Source organism: Mauremys reevesii, linkage group 3 (genome assembly GCF_016161935.1).
Source record: "Mauremys reevesii isolate NIE-2019 linkage group 3, ASM1616193v1, whole genome shotgun sequence".
In the NCBI taxonomy this organism is placed as follows: Eukaryota; Metazoa; Chordata; order Testudines; family Geoemydidae; genus Mauremys; species Mauremys reevesii.
The window spans coordinates 19,767,746-19,781,416 of NC_052625.1; the positions used below are offsets into that span (position 1 = coordinate 19,767,746).

Here is a 13,671-nt window from a genome sequence, read left to right on the forward strand (position 1 = left end):
TTCCACTGAGTCTGTGGGGCTACACTAATAAATGAAATTAAAATATCAGCAGAATCAGGGTCAAAATGTGTAAATCAGACTAACTGGCAGGGTAATGCACTTTCCTAGAGATAAAGGATTTTTTTCTCCCTTAGAAGAAGTGAAAGAGTTCTGGGTTTTCCCATCAGTTGTTCCAGGTTCCATTCAGGAGCGGCTCTAGGCATTTTGCCGCCCCAAGCACGCCAGGCAGGCTACCTTCGGCGGCTTGCCTGCGGAGGGTCCGCTGGTCCCGTGGCTTCAGCGGACCTCCCGCAGGCAGCGGACCCTCCGCAGGCACGCCTGCGGGATGTCCACCGAAGCCGGGGGACCAGCGGACCCTCTGCGCGGACGGCAGAGCGCCCACTGTGGCTTGCCGCCCCAAGCACATGCTTGGCGTGTTGGGGCCTGGAGCCACCCCTGGTTCCATTCCACAACTCAAAGGGTCTTTACGCATATGACCACAGTTCTTTATATTAGCATACACCGTTTGCATAAGAACTAAGGCCTTCCTTTATGGTTGTTCCCGCAGCTAGCGCTCCAGGCTGAATGAATGGCTGGAGGAAATTGTACGGCAGTGACCGAGTTCATTCTCACAGGTGTGACAGATCGTCCAGAGCTGCAGGTCCCCCTCTTTGTGGTGTTTCTAGTGATCTATGTTATCACCCTGGTGTGGAATCTGGGGATGATGGTTTTAATCAGGATCGACCCCCGTCTTCACACCCCCATGTACTTCTTTCTCAAGAATTTGTCTCTCGTGGATGCCTGTTACTCCACAGTCATCACTCCCAAGATGCTGATGAGCTTCTTAGCAGAGAAGAAAGCTATTTCCTATACAACGTGCATCATCCAATATTTTAGCTTCATATTGTTTGTCATCTCTGAATGCCTTCTGCTGGCAGTAATGGCATATGACCGTTATGTAGCCATCTGTAACCCACTGCTGTATATGGTCATCATGTCGCCAAAGCACTGCCTGCAGCTGGTGGCTGGTTCATATCTATGGGCCTTCCTGAACTCCGTGATACACACGAGTGGTTTGTTAAGATTATCCTATTGCGACTCCAATATCCTGAATCATTTTTTCTGTGATATCAACCCACTTCTAAAGCTCTCCTCTTCTGGCACCTCTATCAATCAGCTGCTTGTTTTCCTCTTTGGCAGTCTGATTGAGGTGATCAGCATTGTGACCATCCTCATCTCATACATCTAAATTATTGTGACTGTGCTGCGGATCCGCTCCACCGAGGGCAGGCGCAAAGCCTTCTACACCTGCACCTCCCACCTGACAGCCATCTCCATGTTCCACGGGACAATTCTCTTCCTGTATTTCCGACCCAGTGCCAGCTACTCGTTGGACACAGACAAAATGGCCTCCGTGTTCTACACTGTGGTGATCCCCATGCTGAACCCCCTCATCTACAGCTTGAGGAACAAGGATGTGAAGGATGCCCTGAGGAGAGCAATAGAGACAAAATTGAGGGCCCATTTTTCCCCAAAGGGTGTCAGAATAGGACAACCAAATCCTTCAGTGGCTTCTCTGCACACATGGGATTTGTCTCCACTATGGGGTGGATCAATGCTGCAGTGATAAATCCACCGGGGGACAATTTAGCAGGTCTAGTGAAGACCCACTGGATCAACAGACTATCACTCTGGCATTGACTCCACCAGAACGAGATAAGTAAGGGGAGTCTACGGGAGAGTTTCTTCTGTTGACCCAGTGCAATGTGAACCCCGTGGTAAGTATATCAAAGCTATATCAACTTGAGTTATGCAACTAACGTAACTCAAATTGTGTAGCTTAGATCGCCCTGTCCCCATAGCGTAGACCTGCCCATTGGCTCTGATTCAGAAAGTCCTTAAGCACATATTTAAGTATCTCTCCCTTTGACTTCAGTGGGGCTTAAGCACATGTTTAAAGTTAAACATGTATTTAAGTGCTGCTTTGAAGAGAGCTGTGTTCCTGAATAGAGGCCTTATGTGCATAAAAAGGCTATGTCAGTTATTAAATGATGGCTTGCTCCCCTGTGCCTATAATAAAATCCTTTAAAATTGGTTTTTCAGTGTAAGATATAAGAGGTTGATTTAAATATTGTTTAGAATTACTGAATAAAAGGGAAAAGTTCACACTGCAACAATGGATTTATGAGCAATAACCAGGTCTGGTTTTAATGACCAAAAACTTTTGTGATTTTGCTTCAATCAGATCCACAGCCCAACTCATCTGTTTTTTGAGAGACATTTGTGTGTGTGATACTATATTCAAAGCTGTGTTTGTTGAAAGGAAGAATGTCATGAATGCTCAGTCAGATGTAATATTTCTTCAGTACTCACACCAAAAGTCCCCCACCCAACTCTTTATGAGTTTAGGAGTCACACAATTAAAGAGCAGGTAGTTTAGGTGACCAAACATATACAGACACGTTTTCAAAGATAGTCGTTGGTTGTGAATGCCACTGTTATTGGGATCTCAATGTAAAAGACCTTGGACCTTATTTTCTTAAGTGCTGAGTACTTACAGCTCCCATTGACTTCAGCTGGAGTGATGGAGTTTCTGGAAATCAGGACCGAGGGGACTGAAGTTGGGCACGCATAAACAGAGGCTACCAAAATCACTGGCCATTGCTGAATCTTTTGGGTATGGCAAATTACAAGAGTGAATTTTCGAAGCACCAGTCACCTCACAGTACATCTATCATGCAATGTAAGCCCAGGGTTCGAACTCATGCTCAAGTTAAGGCTTAGCCATTTATACAGGGGTGCATGAAACCATATCTGCCGGGATAATAAGAGTGAGCAGCATGGAAGAAGGAAATTTCATGGCATGAATTAAATCTGAATGACACCATTGGTCTTGAATGTAGGTAGTGAATATCTTACAGGAAACCAGCCGCTGTGATGTCTGGGAAGAGTTGGGATGGAGCTTTAGATTTACACTCACTTTTTAACAGGGCTGAGATTTTCAAGGCTGTCTAGGAGATTTAGACATCCAAGTCTCCATAAAATTGACTGGAATTAGGCATCCAGTTCCCCATAGGGAGTTTCCAGTTTCAGGTACATTATCACAAAGTTTCTCCAATGAAATATACCTGGTATGTGTTTGGGTTTGAGCTGGTACTTTATAGTGTCTGCTCGCTGAGGGTAAGTTAGAAAGCATTCATACTTTTTAGATCGTTCCAGATTAGGGTGACCAGACAGTAAATGGGAAAAATCAGGATGGGGGTGGGGGGTAATAGGAGCCTATATAAGAAAAAGACCCAGAAATCGGGACTGTCCCTATAAAATCGGGACATCTGGTCACCCTATTCCAAATAATCCTTTTAGATGACCACAATGTCTGTTATGTCCCAGTCACTTGGTTACTGCTGCTTCATAACACATCCCATGAATCAGGCTTCCAAAAATCATGCAATTGGCTTAAAATATTGAGATCGTTTAAAAAATAACACACCCAGCGTTTAAAGAGGGGGCAGGGAAGTGTAATTCTGTTTTGTGCACGATTTTTATAGTTCAGAATTTGGTATCGTAAGAAGGCAAAATTATGGAACACCTCAAAAGTGAGGCTGTCTCCATTTGCTTCCTTCTTCTGGACCACGAAATAACTTTTGTGGATGTGCAGATGCCTATAGTCATCCTCGGGGACCCAGCCTGCCCGCTAATGCACTTGCTCATGAAGCCCTATACAGGCGCCTGGGACAGCGACAAGGAACTCTTCAAATACCAGCGAGCAGCGAGCAGCGTGACCTGTGACTGTTCAGTTTCTTTACAGAGAAGCTGAACCTGCCCCTGTTTCTTTACCCAGTTACTGTTGACTCTCCTCTTCGGTTACATACCCGTTCACCCGTTACCCCACTTCCAGCACACGTGTAAAAATAAAATACATGTCCCATTATTACTTAACAAAGGTTTCTTTATTCATGACTTTTCGTGAAAGGGTTGAAACTGGGACGCAGGCTGTGCTGGGTAGGGTGTGCGGTGATGTAAAGACCGCCTCTAAACTCAAGGAATGACAGGCTCCTGCTCCTAGAGCGGTCCGCAGTGCCGGAATGCTTCTTTCAACGGAGCCTGCCATTCCTCTTTATGGAATTCTGTGTGCGGGCGGATATGTGACCTTGTGGTGGAGGAGGACGGATACAGATTCCTCAGCTGCGTGACTCAGCGGTCCAGGACAAGGACCGCTGTATAAGATCTATAACCGCCCTCCCCCGCTGCAAAGTCACATCTCCCCCGCCCACACAGATCCTGGAAACCACCTCCAAAAACCGACCAGGGTGCCTACTGACTGCACCGTGTGTGTGACCCGCTGCTGATCCTGCCCCCGTGTCTGTACCCTGGGAAAGGTGACTGTCCTATGCAATTAACCACCCCCTTCCCCACGCCCCCCATTCAAACACAGTCTTCTTTGAAAAAACATTACGGAAACAGTAATTAACAGCAAAGCATTTTTATTAATTAAGTACACAGTTAGGGGATGGGACTGGGATTGGGACTACTGTGAGTGTGGAAGTGAAGGACTTCGGCAAAGGTAGGGTATGAGAGCTTTTGGGTACTTGAGCACTGTGCTGTGGTGCAGTGACAGTATTCACGTCCCCGGCCGCCCCTCCTCCTGATTACTTTTGTTGAGGGGGGTATGGGACTTTGTGGCAGGGGAGTGCGGTTGCAGATACAATGCAGGGTGTCTCTGTCCTCCTGCGGTCCTGCAGAACATCCACAAGGCGCCTGAGCGTGTCCGTTTGCTCCCTCACTAGTCCAAGCAGCGTTTCAGTCGCCTGCTTGTCTTCCTCATGCCACCTCTCCTCCCGTTCGCTGTGTGAGCGCTGGCACAGAGAGACGGTCTCCCTCCACTGGCTTTGCTGGTCCGCCTCTGCTAGGTAGCAGCCCATACGTTCCTCGAACATCTTGTCCCTTGTCTTTTTCTGTCGCCGCCTAATCTTTGCCAGCCTCTGCGAGGGGGATGCTGTGGCAGGTCTGGAGACAGTGGAAGCTGTGAGATGGGAAACAGGGAGTGAATTCCTTGCAAAGAAACATTTTGGCGAACAATTAACTGAGTCTAGGCTGTCTCTGTGAATTCTGGGTTGAGACCCCTGTGCCTGCTGGGGCACAAATCATTTTCGCGGTGGATTCTGGGTAAATGTCACCAGTCATTCCTTCCTCCGGGAAAGCAACGGCAGACAATCATTTCAAGCCCGTTTTCCCAGAATTGCCCTGGCATACGCCAGAGCGTGGCAACCATGGACACTGTTTTGCCTTTTGTGTTTGTCACCGTATGTGTACTAGATTCCGCTGACAGAGGCGGGCCAGCAGCGCTACACAGTAGCATGCTTTTGCTTTTGCATGACAGCAGAGATGGTTACCAGCCATATTGTACCATCAACCATACCATAAATTGGTAATAAGATGGTAATAAGATGGGCATGGTTACCTGTCCTTTTGCACTGCAACATTTGCTGCTGTCATAAGTGCCCTGGCCGAGCAGCCAGGGGCGCAAAGCAAAACTGGGAATGACTCCCTGAGTCAATCCCTCCTTTTTGGTATCTAAAAATAGAATCAGTCCTGCCTAGATTATGGGCAAGTGTACTAGAGAACCACTGTATCATAGAACCAGAGAGCACAGCTGCTCTGTGTCCGATCCTGCATAAATTATGAGCTGTATGCTATTCACAGGGGGTGCTCCTGCAACAACACCACCTGTTCATTCCGTTCTTACCCCAGCCTTCCTGGGCTACCATACCATTGTCCCACCACTTGTGTGATGAAGTAATAAAGAATGCAGGAATAAGACACAGTGACTTGTTTGTGAGAAATGACTGGAAGGAAGCCTCCAGCTGCAATGATAGTCCAGGCAGGACATTAAGGAGTGTGGATGAAGGAGCCCATCATCCCTCTGCTAGTCCAGGGGCAATTGAATCTTTTATTTACAATGAAGGGTAGGGGCTGATGGAGCTCAGCCCCCTGTTGCAATGATGAGGACGGTTACCAGCCATATTGTACCATCAGCCATCAAAAATTAGGGACAGGCGCCCTTGATCGACCTTACTGATACTAGTCGGCATGGTTACCAGCCCTTTGCACTGCCCCATGTGCCAAGAGGCTGATGATGAGGACGGATTTCCATCTTTTTGTACCATCAGCCATCCATAGCGTGGGGGGAGCAAGGATGTTGGTGTTGAGTGCTGCACCATCGCGTCTATCTGCAGCATTCAGTAAAGATAGGGTGACATGTAAAAGAGTCAACAGAGGATTGTTTTCACTTCTGGTGGTGGGTGGGGTGTGTGCGCAAATTGCCGAACTATGCCCTGACCCACCGCAGACACTGAGTTTGACCCTAGAAGCATTTGGAGCTCATCCAAGAATGCAAATACTTTTCGGAGACAGCAGGAACTGTGGGATACCTTGCGTCCTCATTCCCCCCTCCCTCCATGAGCGTCCATTATATTCTTTGGCTTTCCGTTACGCTCGTCACGCAGCTGCGTGCTGAGTCTGTGCTATGCCGTGTGTCCGTAGATTTTTTAAAAATACTTTGGACCAGGCGTAACATTACAGTAATTACCCTAATTAGATGCAGGAGTCTCCGAGCGAGATCACCCTGAGGAGGGTCACTGAAGGAGTTAGAGAGCGCATGCTGCGTGAAAGCTTGCACGAACCAGGGCCCGATGCAGCCGTGCTCGGGGAGGCAGTGCTCCCTGAGTACCTCATGAAAGCCTGGCGTGGAAAACTGTGCTACCACGGAGCACCCAATAAGGCAGCTCTCCCCAGGAACCTCCTGCGGAGGCTTTTCGATTACCTCCAGGAGAGCTTCGTGGAGATCTCCCAGGAGGATTTCTGTTCTATCCCCATATATAGAGAGACCTCCTTTTCACATACTTCAGATTCCTGTTATATTAAGAATAAAAGTTTACATGTTTAAAGCACTTACCAACTGCTCCTTCCCCTGATTCAGGGTCCGGGTTAACGGCCGGGGAGGGTTGGTAGGGGATCTCCGTGACGGTGATGAAGAGATCCTGGCTGTCGGGGAAACCAGCGTTGTAAGCGCTGTCGCCTGCCTCGTCCTCCACAAACCCTTCCTCATCTTCCCCGTCCGTGAACATCACCGAGGAACTGGCCGTCGACACTGTCCCATCGTCAGAGTCCACGGTCACTGGTGGGGCAGTGGTGGCAGGCTCCGTAGCGTCCGTTTGCCGCTTTGATTTTTTGGTAGCCTTGTCTGGGGTCCTTGATTTTCACGCGGCGCTGCGTTGCATCCCGGCTGTATCCTCTGTCTCTCATGGCTTTGGAGACCTTCTCGTAGGTCTTCGCATTCCCTGTTTTGGAGCGCAGCTCCGAAAGCACAGACTCCTCGCCCCACACACAGATCAGATCCAAGAGTTCCCAGTCAGTCCATGCTGGGTCCCTCTTTCTATTCAGAGATTACATGAACTCCTCTGCTGGAGAGCTCTACATCGTTGCAGGTGCTGCGGAGCTCGCCCCGATGTCCAGCCAGGACGTCAGATTCAAAGTGCCCAGACAGGAAAATGAATTCAAATTTTCCCGGGTCATTTCCTGTGTGGCTGGTCAGAGAATCCAAGCTCGGACTGCTGTCCAGAGCGTCAACAGAGTGGTGCACTGTGGGATAGCTCCCGGAGCTACTAAGTTCGATTAGCATCCACACCTAGCCTAATTCGAGCTAGCCATGTCGAATTTAGTGTTACTCCACCTGCCGGGGTGGAGTACCAAATTCGAACTAAAGAGCCCTCTAGTTCGAATTAAATGGCTTCCTGGTGTGGACGGTTGAGCAGTTAGTTCGAATTAACGCTGCTAAATTCGAATTAAAGTCCTAGTGTAGACCAGGCCTTAAAATGCCTTGTTCCAAAATTTTAAGTAACACAACTTTCAAATGCCTGAACAGCAAACGTAACTTTTCTTGTCTGCATGGTAAACACTGGCATTTTTATCTGTTTGAATAATCAAAGCGGTGTTTTCCGTGCCTTCTTGGTTGCAAAGATTTGAACTGCTTCTGCTTCCTGCATGTCCACCGTCTGGGCCAGCTCACGCTCTATTGAGATGGATGCAAGGCTGACCTGTGTCATTGTGGAGTGTAGACGTGTTTTTATTAACTTCAGCTTGGAGAAGCTGCGTTCTCCAGTGGCAACTGTTACAGGAAGTGATAGAAGTATGTGCAGAGCAACAAAAGCATTTGGAAAGAGGCTGGTCATCTTATTTGTGCACATATATTCCAGAACAGCCTTTGGAGTAGATCCCGCTGAAATGTAACTTGAAAGGGCTTTCAGTTTGGGGTCTCTTATGGGATTATCCCTGCCTCATAATCAAAATGTCTTCTTCTTCGGTGACTCTTGTATTCTTGAATGGGTGGGAAAATAGCTTCAGTGTGAAGTTCCTCTGCCAACTTCTGTGCACTCTTCAGAACGGTTTGAAATCCCTCATCTGACCGGTCAGACTGTAGGTCTGACTTTGCTTTGTCCAGTTGTTCCATTGCGCCAGATATATCAAGGTCAACACCTTGGAGTCTCTTGCTTACAACATTTATTTCAAACAGTATGTCATGCCACAACACTAAGCCACACAGAAATTTGAAGTTATGTATGTTTCTGGTGATTCCATTTCCCTCTGCTACTGTTCTCCCAAGAACAGTTCCTGTCATAGCATTATCCTCCATAATGACAACTATGGCATCAAACTCAGCCATCAGCCCCACAATTTTAAGGAAGTTTCCATTGTTTGGCATATGTAGCTGATCTGAAGTGCCACACAGTGCTGGGTTTTGGGTAGCAGCATTCTCACAATGGCAATGAGCCTTTTCAGAACATTTTGCCAGTAAAGAGACTCTGATGCAATCTTCTCTTGATGCTGATCATCTATGGTGGACTTTACCCTTAGGCTCATCTCAAGCTCTTTCCGCCTATGAGATGCTCTCTGGTGATTTGCTGCCTTCTCATGGCATGCCACATTTCTAGCCAGATTTTTCCAGTCCTTTGTTCCTGTAGAACGCAATGTGGCTGGAACGTTAGACTGGAGGAGTTTGCAACAAAAACAGTATGCAGTATTCTGGGTTTTTGAGTACCTAAGCCATGACCTCTCCACTTTGTCACCATTGGGGATTTCACACCAGGAATGTGTTGGATGGAAGCTTCTATTTTCATTGTCTTTGGGGAACATGAAGTTTTTCACTTGCTGTGGCCCATGCAGTACAAGGAAGTCCCACAGGCTACTGCTCAGGTGGGTCCACAGTCCTGGATCATCTAGACTTAAGGAACTAAACTCATCAGCAGCTGTTTCTTGTGCCTCCACCACACTCTTCTCTGATCTACACTTTTCTTCAGGCATGTGCATGGTTACATCCATTTGGGATGGAGATATGGATGCTGCAGTAGCTGCCAGGTCGCCTGCACTCTGACTAACTGGAAGATCAGGCATCTCCTCACCACTCACATCCTCATTGGGGATGGAAGGCTCACCGTAAACATTTGTGTCTCTGTATCTCGGGAGAGCTCCTTCCTGCTTAGACAGAAAAGCTTCTTTTGATTGCTTTCTTTTTCTGAATGCTGCCCCAGAGGGGCGTTTCCTTCTTTCACTCATGACGGCTGTTCTGTGCCAGTTAGAGTGGCTCTCAACACTCAGTTGAAGGGGACAAAGAAGCAGGCTGGTAGCAGGGCCTGAGTGAGGGAAGATATCAGCCTCTTAAGGGCCTAACCGGCTCCTACTACTTCAGGAAATAGGAAGCTCCCTGAGAAGCTGGTGTTAATCTGTCCAGGCTCCTGGGGGTGCTCAAGAGGTACATAAGAGGCTCCTCCTCCTCTCTCTCCCTGAAGCTCCTGTTGCTTTCTGTTATTCCCTCTCACCTTTTCTCCTGCCTGCCTGTTATGTCTCTTGGGCCCCCTTTCTCCAGCACAGCACTCCACCATCTCTGTGCATCTCGAGCAGCGAGAAAACATATGCACCAGCACCAGACACAATTTTTCTACACTCTGGGTCCTAGTGGCGCCCGCCCACAGTCTGGCACCTGTGGCTGCCGCCTCAGTTCGCCTCATGGTAAGGCCAGCCCTGTCCTATGGGCACGGAGAACCTAGCTCCCACTGAGGTCAGCCAGGGAGGCTGGATGTGCACATTGCAGGAAATAGACGGTCAGGGCAGCATAATCCACTGAAAAAACCACGTCTTGCTAATTGCAAATCAGGCTCTCCCAGTGTGGCTCTTCTTCCTGCCTCTGTTGGCTGGAGCATGAGCAGAGCTTTATGAGACAGCTGCTGTGGCTGTGGCCAGCCATTGAAGCGAGTTTCCCATCGTCTCTCTTCTGGCTGTGGATGTTCGACTGCAGCAGCCCTGCAAAGGCCCCGGCCTCGCCCTCTAATGTCCATTCTCCCCTTGTTTGCATGGCGCTTCATGGACCATGGAGTAGCCTCATGAAAACATCCCAGTTGTTGACACAGGCACCAGCACCAATTCCACAAGCTAAAGTCCCTTTTGCAATCCAGGGAACCAGCCTGGGTTGTCTGGAGCGCAGGGTGTGGCCCATGGTGACTGCAGACACTGCCCCTGCTGCACAACCACTCCTGGGACCCTCTAGCCCATCAGAACTCGGCTCTCCCGCATTCTGCTGAGCGGCTGAGATCTGGGGGAACAGAAACCCTTTGTTAGAGATGGAAAATCTCCTCCCAGGAACACTTTGTCAATGGCTGCCAGAGGCAATCCCTGTGAAACCCCAAATGTGCAGCCCCTCGGATTCCCACAGGGGAGATCTCAGCTCATTCACTTGTCACCCGTGGCCGCAGTCTCTGACAGGGGGAATGTAGAGGAGGTTTTTGCCAATGGTCCCTTCTACAGGGCACAGAATGGGAGGAGGTTTGGCCTTGTGATGTGAGGCCTGGGTCTGAGAATCAGGGCTCCTGGGATCTGGGGCTCTGGAATGGGGTGTGGTCTAGTGAGTGGAGCTGGATTTGTTGACAGTGAGTGAGAGGGGCTTGTGCTGAAGGACCCTGGGTCAATCCCCACCAATTAATGTGATGTCTACATGTGGCCACGATTTTACTTACCTCTCAATGTAGGTTATTTAGCCCATTCCTGGACACATGTGTTACATCTGCTGCTGGCCATCCCTGAGATGTAGGTCCTTCATCCACACAAGGACATGGCACATCAAGGTCAATCCAGCAGCTCTCATCTGGTCTTCACCTCCTCAATGGACGGTGAGCCCTAGCCTGATCAGAGAAAGACAGGGTGGTGTCCTTCAGGGGAATCTGCTGGTGCTCCTGTATTCCCTGCTCCACATCACACCTCGACACGCTAAGGGTTTTCCAAAGATACCACTAATCTCAGATAAACAAAGCATCTGAGATGAGGTCAGTGTGGGTGGATTTACTGAGCAGACTGGTTCTAATGGAAGAACAGATTTCTCCCCTGCTCTGGGGAGATTCCCATAGGAAAAGTCTCTGATGGTGGGGGTGGGGGCAATGCAAACCCTCAGCCCCTTGAATGGCAGGAAATCGGGACTCGGGGAGTTAAGGGGTGTCTCTGTCCTGCTGAAGGGAGCAGACCTGGAGAGCAGGAAGAGCACTAGTGGCATTGTAGGAAAGCCAGTGACTTCTACCTGTGAAGGTGGCTGAAGCTTCTGGCAGACATTAGAGTTCCGAATCCTTACATCTCCTTTGGGGATCTTTTTCATAGGAATAAAATAAGGACACCACACCGAGAATGACATTTGAATCCCAGGGAAAAGGGATGATCTCAGCCAGGCTACGTACCAGGAACCCATTTTTTGTCCCAAGAGCCACAATTACCCAGATGAGGTTTTCTTCCCCATTTGCTTTCAGGTTATTTACTCACAGTATTCATTTGTTTGCTTTGCCGGGTCTCCACTCTCTGCAGTTGTTCATTGGTTTTAGTAACAATCTTTCAGTTTTTGATTCTCTTTCCTCTTCTTACAGTGTAGCATCTGCTTAGCACTTTTTTTTTAAATAAAAATAAATTTAAACCAAAATCCTGATCTTACATTGAAGAGGAAGGTTTCCAATATTTGGCCGCAGAACTTTAGTGTCTGCATATTTCAGTCACTATTAATTATTCATGTGCAGGCCTGATGCAATCTGCACACTCAAGAATGCCCATATGATGCACGGGGGGGGCCCTTAGAATACCTGTTAAAAGAGAAGAAGAGAGTAGATTAAAAGGTGGGGAAATCAACCAATGTATCAGCACGTCTCTGCATCATTGAAGCACCAGGCATAGGAGCAAAACAGGCTAAAAATCCCCATGGTTCTTTCCCACTAGACAGACATCCAAAAAGAAAAAGGCTTTCAGACAATTATTTCCTTACACTCTGACGGGGTGAAATTCAGCCCTGTGCAGCCAGCCAGGGCAAGGTCTGTGCATCACAGCGGGGTTAAGTGGCACTTCACTGCCCAGGTGCTGGGAGACTTTGGTGGCACAGTTTTCCTCCTGGATTGGAACAGCCGGCTGGAATCCTGTGAGGTACAGAGCAGAGAGAGGTTAGGGCCACAACGTTCACCTCAGAGGCTGAGCTTCTACAGACTTTTGGGATGTTCCCACCTGAGGAGGAGGATTTTGGCCAGCCCCAGCTCAGAGCTTTCAGTCACTTCAACCAGTGATTCTCTGGCACAGTTGATCTAAAGCAGCTGAACTTTTCAGGCCTTGGGCCGATCTCCGACCCCCCTCCCACCTCGCATTGCCCTCTAACAGCCCTCTCCCTTCTCTCGATCCCTGCCAAGCCCAAATACAGAGCCTAGCCCACAATCCTCCTCTCTTAGACCCTCTCCTCACACAACCCTCCCCTACCTTTGAGAGGCTGATCCCTGTGCCCTTTACCCAGCTCCTGGAGAAATCATGGCTCCTCAGGACAACCGGGCAGTGGGTGGTTCCAACCTCTGTGTGGGGTGCATGGTTTTCCGTCTAAGCATCACTGAGAGCCAGCACGTCTCGATTTCACAGGATGAGTGAAGTCTAGGAAGCGCTGCACTTCTTGAGGACTTCCAACTTCGCCCCATTTATGAATGGCTTCCACCTTATTTGCATCAATGGTAACATCTTCTGGGGAGAGGATGTACCCCCAAAACTCTGTGGAGAGTTGGCTGGAGGTTCCGCTTTTCCAATTCTGTGTTGAGACCATGCTGCTGAAACCTCTCCAGGTTCGGATGTGCTGCGTGTGCTGCTCTGGGTTCTCCAAAAAGAGACGTATTTCACCCGAATAGATGACACTGTCCCCAAATACATCACTGATGAAGTGTTTCAAGGTCAGGGGACCCTTAGTTAGCTCAACTAGCATATCAGACCGTTAAAATGTCCATCGTCTGTTTTGAAATCTGTCTTCAATTTGTCTCTTGCCCAAATGAGGGTTAGATTGGAAATCCTTGCAGATGAAGTTTGATGAAACCCTTTACAGATTTCCTGTGAGCCAACAATTGTGGGATTCGCAGCAGAGGGTCTTCTTCCTCTTATTCACTCCCGGTGGAGCATAAGGCGTCAACCATTCTCCTCCATTCGTTTCGTTCTTGAGCGAGGCAGCAAATTTCATCCCACTTCATTCCCATGCCTTTCATTTCCTCTTCAATAGTCCTTCGCCACGTCCCCAATGGTCTACCTCTCCTCCTTCTTCCTTGTGGTGTCCATCGTAGGGCAATATGAGGGTGTCTATCAGCACCCATT

The 13,671-nt window shown here is 48.6% G+C and overlaps 1 pseudogene; it reads left to right on the forward strand.

Annotated features, from left to right (window-relative positions):
- Positions 1–568: 568 nt before the first annotated feature.
- Positions 569–1,606, forward strand: LOC120400459 (annotated as a pseudogene).
- Positions 1,607–13,671: the final 12,065 nt, after the last annotated feature.